Below are 9033 nucleotides of genomic sequence, written 5' to 3'. Positions count from 1 at the left end.
CTTCCCCACCACCTCCGCCATGGCCCCGAAAGCCGACAAGGGAAAGGGTGTGAAGTCGGCCGAGGCGCAGCAGCTCGCGGCGCTGCGGAAGGAGCGGGCGATCTTCACCCCCCAGCTCGACGTGCAGGAGCTGAGGGAGTACTTCTACCTCTTTTGGGCGACGGAGACGCGTGCGCATCCGCGCACGAGGGTACTCCCGGCCGCTGCCTCGGAGTTGGCTCCAAATGGGTACCCGTTCTTCCCGCTATTCTTCTATTACGGGCTCTGCCCGCCCTTCTCGGAGTTCTTCTGTGATATTATGAACACATATGGCTTCCACCTCCTTGACTTCACCCCCAATGCTGTCCTGACCATGGCAGTTTTCGCACACTTGTGCGAAAACTTTGTCGGAGTCCACCCTAGTGTTGCCCTTTTTCGCCACTTCTTCATACCTCGGGTAGAGAGAGGAGAGCCGCTTGCCGGAGGGATTGCCTGGGTCTCGAGAGTCGGCAAGAAAGAGGCGTACTTGGAGGGTGAGCTCCGCAGCAACTGGGAGGAGTGGAGAGCGGAGTGGTGCTGGATCGTTGAGGAGAATCCGCAGCCCTTCACCGCCGTGCGCCAAACTCCAATAGTGCGCGGCAATGACTGGAGCAACGTGGCCTCGGAAGACGAGAGACTGAAGATCGCCATCACTAGGATTCTTCGCCTCAGGCTTGCCGGGCTCACTGTAGGTGCTGTCGGGGCAGATTTCCTCCGCCGCCGCATTGCCCCCCTGCAGGAGAGGGGGAGGCCCGCTTGGGAATTCAAGAATTCGGCGAACATCATGAGGCTGCGGCCGGGCCTCAACTACAACTTCACCGTCTTGGAGCTGGACGCAATGCTCTTGGAGTTATTCAAACGCGACCCCCAGCACCCATTCACACTTCCGAGGGGTGTAGTTCCTTTGTGGAATAACTCTTCGCTTGACCGGATCCGCGCCATGATGCCGTTGTGCGATTCACACGGCATCGTCCCAACTTGGCAAGAGCCTGCGGATGACGTTGTGCGAGCGTTCTTCGACACCTTGGAGGAAGTGCCGGTCCGCACTGACGAGCAGAAGAGCCTCACCCGCGACACCACCGACGAGGAGCTGCAGCTCATCGCTACTAGGGCGGAAGAGGCTGCGGCCGCAGCTGCTGCGGGTGTGTTTGGGTTTACTGTGGAGGAGGCGGAGGCTGCAGAGGCGGCAAACCTTGCCGAATGCGCGGAGTTCATGGGCGAGGAGGAGCCTGCCGGTTCCGAAGCCAAGCCGAGCGAGGCCGGCGAGGAGGAGGCTGAGCCTTCAGAGAACTTGCCGCAGGTGGAGCCCCCGGCCCCGCCAAGGAGGCGCCTTCGCAGGGCCGGGGACGCAGCGGGGCGGCAGCCGGCTCCACAGCCACCGAGCCGCGCGACGCGCTCTACCGCGGCAAGCAATGTTGCCGCGGGAGCGCCTCACGCAACAGCGGCAACTGGAGCGGGATCTTCCCGGGCCACTGCCACTGCCCCCGCCAAGCGGGCAAGGGATCCTACTCCTCCACCTCGCCGCACCGGAGGAGGGCCGGACTTCGATCTTTCCGCGCTCAGCTCCGACGAGGAGGAAGAAGAGTGAGTTTCTTTGGTGCTCTTATAATCCTTCAATCTTGCTGTTTATATCTTGTATCTGACTTGCTCCAATCTGGACTCCTTTCTTTTCAGAACACTGGCCCAGAGAGCGGCGAAGAGGACCAAGGCCGCGGTGATCGTCATCGAGGATGACCCCATCGTGTCGGCAGGAGGTGGGCCCGAGACCACCTTGACGGACCCAGCAATCACCCCTCAGAGCAGCCCCCAGCGCAGCCCCCAGCGTAAGTTCATAGTTTAACCTTCTGCTGCCGGGCGCGCTTGAGTGCTTTTTTCCTTTGTTGATATCTTGCTTGTTGACTTGTGCAGGAGCAGAGCAGCCTCTTCAGGAGCGCCCGGAGGCCGGTCCCGAAGTGCCACCTACTTCGACTGCGCCGCCAAGGGAGGAGTCCCCGGCAAGGGAGCGCTCTCCGGCAAGGGGGGACTCTCCGGCAAGGGACGGCACTGCTGATCCTGCGGCGACCGAGGCCGCAACTGAAGATCTTGGCGCAAGTAATCCACTTGCCCAGAAACTTTCCCTTGGGTTCTGCTTCTTCCGTTTTTCCTTTCTTGGATTTTTTATTGATTTTCCTCCCTTCTTCGTTCTTCAGACCCATCTTCGGCTGAGCCAATGGAGACAGAGGGCGCCGGCGAGGAAGGTGCCGGTGCTGATGAGACCGCCGGCGAGGAGGCCGCCGGGGCTGCTGCTGCGGAAGCCGGCGAGGGGTCGGGCGATCGCACTGACGACCCTGAGGCCGCAAGAGCGCCGGGCGCTGCACCGACCGCCGAACCCTCTGCCGCTTCTGCGGAGCCGGGCTCCGAGGAGCCCCAGCCCGGCGCCTACTTGAAGGCCGGTGACAATATCTTCATCAAGCTACCCTGGGCGTCGAGCTCCAGGGTGCCGGTCGAGGGGGAGACTTTTGATGGGGAGGTGCTCGCCTCTGCTGGACTGTCATTGGCTGACGCGCCCGGCAGCAGCAGCGGCGAGCCTGAGGAGGAGCAGCTGCTGCGGAAGCTGCTGTCACTCTACCGCACCCGGCAAGCCAAGCTGGCTTCCCGGGAAGTGCTTGTCGCGAAGGTGGGAGTTGACATGGAAAAGCGCGCGGAGGAGCTCCGGGGCCAAAATCAAGAAGCTCTCCGGTCCCTGGCACAGGAGCGGGAGCGACTCGACGAGGAGCGCATGGCCTTTCTTCTCGAGAAGGCCGAGGCTGAGGAGGAACAAAGGCTGGCTGCCGAGAAGCAGTCCGCGCGGGAAGGTGAACTAGTGCAGCGGAAGGCCAACCTCGACAGCTACGAGGAAGAGCTCGCCGAGCGTGAGCGAGCACTTGGCGGGGCGCTCAAGGAGGCAAAGGACGCCGCGGCAACTGCAGAGGCCGCCAAGAAAGAGCTAGAGGAGAAGGTGGCGCAGCTGGAGGCCGATATTGGGAAGAGCGGCGAGGAGCTTGCCGCGCTCAAGCGTGAGCGTGAGAAGGATGCTGCCGCCCACGGTGAGCTGCAAGGCCTTCTCGCTGAGAGGGGCAAGGAGCTCAGCGCCGCCAAGGATTCCAAAGCAGACCTGGAGCTGAAGCTGGCCACGCTGACGCAGACGCTGGAGGCCGCCAAGGAGCGGGAGAAGACCTTGTCGGAGAAGGTCAAGGTTGACGCGGCGCTGCTGGAGAGCATTGCAGTTACCCAGAACTCGTTCAGAGACACAGTGGAGCACTGGACCGAGGGTCTGGTGAACACTGCCGCAGTCATCAAGGAGGAGCTGGCGCAGCTGGGGATGGAGGACTTTGGGTATCCTTCCGACGAGAGTCTTCAACCCAGCGCCAAGCTCAGCCTATTCTTCAAGGGCGTGGCGACGGCACTCCAGCGGCTCCGGGAGAGGATCCCGAAGCAGCTGGCCGACGAGTCGCGCAAAATCTGCGACGGGGTTCTCCAGAAGGTGCTGATGAAGGTAGCCTTCCGCAATCCAGGCCTCAGCTTCACCAACGTCCTCAGGTCCTTCCCGCCTGACGCCGATCTGGATGCACTCAAGGCCCTTGTCGCACCCATTGTGGACAAGGTGAGCGAGATCAAGAGAGTCGAGGGCGGACGCGTAGATTAGGCCGCCCATTCCTTCTTTTCCCTTGTCGCTGCTGATCATGTTATGAAAACAGTCTGTTAGAGCTGCGACAAGTTATCTTTGTAATATAACTTTATTTCTATCTATCAATTGCTATGTTATTTCCTCTACTAGATTCCTTCCTTTGTATGTTATTACCCTACGCTTCTAGGGAACTTGTCGGCGCAGGCGCCCGAGCCGCGAGCGCTGAGTGCGGAACTTCAGCAGCCTGCTGGCGGCGCTGCTTCCGACAAGAAACCTTGTCGCGACTAGATGCAGCACGCTTAAGCTGTTGAGCGGACTCAAAACAAAGTAAGGGCGCAACTAGCCACGAGTTGGTTCCTCCGCGCACAGGTTTTCCATACAAAGCAGGGTCATTCGAGGAAGATAACTCAAAATTTTTAAAAAGTGATTTCTCAAACTTTGGCAACTTAGCTTTTCTGTCATTTGCTTCCCGGTAAGGCAAGTCTTTGCTTGAACGACGCCTGGCCCATACCACAATCTTCTCCTTCCGCCCCCCCCCCCCGGCAAACTTGTGTGCGAGAGAACCTTCTTTTCCTTTAAAAGAAAAAGAAAGAAGAGAAAATAATAATATGGAGCTCTTCGGCTCGTTACTGCTTACCGAATGTAGGTGCTGCACAAAGTGTCAGATAATCGCATGCAAGAAAGGAACTAACGCATGAAATGGACAAGCTGTGCGGAGCACATGGGGTTTTACTTATGCACGGGATCTGCGCCCGGCTTTGTACAAAGGATTACATGCAACAGCGGCAAGACTTGTACAAAAGGTGGTTGCCGGAATGGGTTCCGGCAACCGCGCCTTATGGGAAAAACTTACGAAGATGTTCTATGTTCCAGGAGTTGCTCACCAGAATGCCATCTTCGGTCTCAAGGCGGACAGCGCCAGGCCTTGTGACTCGTCTCACCCGATAAGGGCCTTCCCACTTCGGCGTCAACTTGTTGGAATTCTTGGCGGACTGAACGCGCCGAAGAACAAGGTCGCCTTCCTCGAAGCTTCTGGCTTTAACTTTGCGGCTATGATAGCGGCGCAAAGCTTGCTGGTATCGAGCAGCTCGTACAGCAGCCTAAAGACGATCTTCCTCAAGGAGCAGCGCGTCATCTTGCCGCAGCTGTTCTTGCTCAAGCTCATCATAAGCGAGCACTCGAGGTGAGCCGTATACGAGTTCCGTGGGCAGAACTGCCTTTGCTCCTTAGACTAGAGAGAAAGGTGTCTGGCCAGTGGCTCGATTTGGCATCGTTCTGATCGACCAAAGAACCACCGGCAGCTCCTCGATCCAGTTCCTTCCGCACCTGTGCAGCCTGTCGAAAGTTCTGGTCTTGAGCCCGCGCAGCACTTCAGCATTTGCTCTCTCTGCTTGACCGTTGCTTCTTGGATGAGCAACAGAAGCGAAGCAGACCTTGGCGCCAAGGTCTTGGACGTACTGCATGAAGGTGCGGCTCGTGAATTGCGTGCCGTTGTCGGTGATGATCCTGTTAGGGACCCCGAAACGGCAAACAATTGACCTGAAGAACTTGACTACTGACTGTGTTGTCACCTTCCTCACTGGCTGCACTTCCGGCCACTTTGTGAACTTGTCGATTGCGACATACAAGTACTCAAAGCCCCCGACAGCTCGGGGGAAAGGGCCGAGGATATCGAGCCCCCAGACCGAAAATGGCCAGGATAAAGGGATTGTCTGGAGAGCTTGAGCTGGCTGGTGTATCTGTTTGGAGTGGAACTGGCACGCTTCACACTTGGTTACTTGTGCAGTTGCATCCTGGAGGGATGTCAGCCAAAAGAAACCTTGCCAGAAAGCTTTGCCGGCAAGTGCTCTTGCGCCAATGTGGTGGCCACATATGCCTCCATGTATCTCCGCCAACAGCTTTTGTCCATCTTCCCGGCGAATACACTTCAATTTCACGCCGTTGAGTCTTCTTCTTTACAGTAAGCTATCGACAAACTGGTACATACTTGACTGCCGGGCTACTCTTTCCGCTTCTTCTTGTTCTTCGGGAAGTTCTCCTGTCTGAAGGAAATGGACAATCTGCTGTGCCCATGCTGGAGCTTGTGGCTCAACAACAAGGACTAAAGGCACATTTGCTGCTGCGGGAACATCCGCTTCTACGGCAAGGGCTTGCGGCCCTGCCGGAGCTTGATGTTCCCCGGCAAGCTTGCCGGAGCATAACTTGTCGGGAGCGTCTGCTTCAACGGAACAAACCATAAGGCTTGCCGGAGCAGACTGCCCCTCAGCATCCTTGGTGTTGATCTTGGGGACTTTCTTGGCGGCGGCTTCGGGGAGCTCTGCCGGAAAGTAGTCGTCGGAAACCAACTTCCTCTTCTTGCTTTGTCCAGTTGAGGGTGTTATGGATGGTTGAGTCAACTTAAGCACAAAGATCCCTGGTTCCACGGGTTACTTTAGTGCGGCGCACTTTGACAGGCCATCAACAATATCATTCTGAGCTCTTGGGATATGCTCCATTTGTAGGCCGTCAAAGTGCTCTTCTAGCTTCCTCACTTCATCGACATACGCTTCCATCAACGGACTCTGGTAGTTCTTGTTCACTTGTCGGACGACAAGCTGTGAGTCACCCCTGACAATGAGCTTCTTAATCCCAAGGTCTGCTGCGATTCTGAGACCGGCAAGCAATCCTTCATACTCTTCAGTATTGTTGGTTGCTTGCTCTTTGGGAAAGTGCATCTGGACTACGTACTTGAGGTGCTCTCCGATGGGTGTGACAAGCAGCACGCCTGCACCGGCGCCTTGCAGCGAGAAGGCACCATCAAAGTACATCAGCCACTCTTTGCTTGCCTCTTTGACGGGGATGCACGTTTCTGGAATTTCTTCATCTGGGGTTGGCGTCCACTCTGCTATGAACTCTGCCAATGCTCTGCTTTGGATAGTTGAGGTGCTCTCAAACTTGAGGCCAAAGCTTGACAGTTCCAGCGCCCACTCGACAATCCTGCCCGTTGCTTCTAGATTTTGCAGTATCCTCTTCAGCGGAAAGCGAGTGACGACTGTGATCTCATGTGCTTGGAAGTAATGGGGCAGCTTTCTCGAGGCCATGAGGAGGCCGAAAAGCAACTTCTGCACACCAGAGTACCTTGATCTAGCCCCCTGCAGAAGAGAACTAACAAAGTAAACTGGGCGCAGCACCATTCTCCTTGGCATCTTATCATGTTCCTGCGCAAACCCATGTTTGTCGGGACCATAGCTTGTCGGCGAAGCCCCCTGCTTGCCGCTGGATGGATCTGCCGTGGTTGCTGGCTCATCATCCGCCTCCCTCTCCGCCACTAACGCAGCACTAACCACTTGATTGGTTGCTGCTATATACAGCAGCAACTTCTCTTGCGGCTTAGGTGCGACAAGCGTTGGAGTGGAGGACAGGTATCTCTTCAAGTCCTGCAGCGCAGCCTCCGCTTCCGGAGTCCATTTCATTGGACCTGCCTTTTTCAAAATTTTGAAAAATGGCAGGGCGCGCTCGGCAGATCTAGAGATAAACCTGCTGAGAGCAGCCACGCAACCGGCAAGCCTTCGTACATCCTTGACGTGCTTTGGTGCATCGATCTGCTCAATGGCTTTGATCTTGTCGGGATTGGCTTCAATTCTCCGCTGAGACACGAAGAACCCGAGAAGCTTGCCAGAAGGGACTCCAAACACGCACTTCTCGGGGTTAAGCTTGAGGTTGATCTTGCGCAGGTTTGCAAATGTTTCGTCTAAATCTTGAATCAGGGTCGCCTTGTTCTTGCTCTTGACCACTATGTCATCCATGTAAGCTTCCACATTTCTGTGCATTTGCGGCTCAAAAGCATGGTGGACTACCCTTGCGAATGTTGAACCAGCATTCTTCAAACCGAAAGGCATCCGTATGAAGCAGTACGTGCCACACGGGGTGATAAATGCAGTTTTCTCTTCATCTTCTTCTGCCATGAAGATCTGATGGTATCCTGAGTATGCATCAAGAAATGAAAGCAAATCACATCCGGCTGTGGAGTCAACAATCTGGTCAATACGCGGCAAGGGAAATGGGTCTTTGGGACAAGCTTTATTAACATCAGTGAAGCCAATACAAAGTCTCCATTTCCCGTTAGCTTTGCGCACAACAACAGGATTGGCCAACCACGTGGGATGGAGTACTCCTCTGACAAGGCCTGCTGCTTCCAACTTCTTGATTTCTTCTATGATGAATTCTTGGCGCTCTACCGCCTACTTCCTGACTCTCTGCTTGACGGGCCGCGCATGAGGACAGACGGCAAGGTGGTGCTCAATTACTTTCCTGGGAACACCGGGGATATCAGACGGTTGCCACGCAAACACGTCGACATTCGCCCGCAGGAAAGCAACGAGCGCGCTTTCCTATTTGGGGTCAAGAGTGGCGCTGATGGTGAAGATACCACCAGTGCCATCCTCCTTGGCGGACACCTTCTTAGTCTCAGGTGGAGCTGCCATTGCCTTCTTACACTTGCCGGTGGAGCTCGATGGTGCGTCCTCGACGGTAGCGCAGCACTCCGAAGAAGTGCGCTTGCCGGAGTGGGCATCAGAGCTCTTGCCGGACTTGGTCTTCTTCTTCCCCCCGGGAGCTTCAGTGGCAAGTATCTTGTGTTCTGCTGCGGCTGCTGCTTCCCGGTAGATCTTGTCGGCACAGATAAGAGCATCCTTCTTGTCGCCAGGGACAGAGATGACACTTATTGGGCCTGGCATTTTCAGTACGTTGTATGCATAGTGAGAGGCTGCCATGAACTTGGCAAGTGCCGGACGGCCAAGGATTCCATTGTAAGGTAATGAAAAGTCGGCAACGTCAAACGTGACCCTCTAAGTCCTGAAATTCAGCTCACTGCCAAATGTTACCGGCAACGTGATCTTTCCCTTTGGCTTGCTCCTTCCCGGGTTGATTCCTTGAAATGTGCCGGTCTCTTCGAGCTCGCTGTCAGGGATCTGGAGCTTCTGGAGCACCGCGTAGGAGATCAGGTTCAAGCCGGCCCCGCCGTCAACTAGCATCTTAGTGACCTTGAGGTTGCGGATTGTTGGTGAAACCAACATCGGCAAGCACCCGACCGCAGTTATGCGATCCGGGTGGTCCTCAATATCAAAGATGATAGGCGTGCCGGACCATTTCAGAGGCTTGCGTGACTCGACGGGTGGTTCTGCTGCATTAACTTCCCGCACCCACTGCTTGAGCTGGCGGTGCGAGGCATGTAGAGAAGCACCACCGTCAACGCACAGGACCTCTGTGGCTTTCTGGAACTCCTGCTCATCAGTCTCCTCATCATCCATATCTTCATCGTCATCGTCATCTTCATCCTTGTCGCGGCCGCGAGGAGGTCTGTCTCCTTGCCACTGCTTGGCCTTGCCGCG

The sequence above is a fragment of the Triticum dicoccoides genome, chromosome 4A, assembly GCF_002162155.2.
Source record: "Triticum dicoccoides isolate Atlit2015 ecotype Zavitan chromosome 4A, WEW_v2.0, whole genome shotgun sequence".
Lineage (NCBI taxonomy): Eukaryota > Viridiplantae > Streptophyta > Magnoliopsida > Poales > Poaceae > Triticum > Triticum dicoccoides.
Note: the sequence above shows the minus strand (reverse complement) of the source record.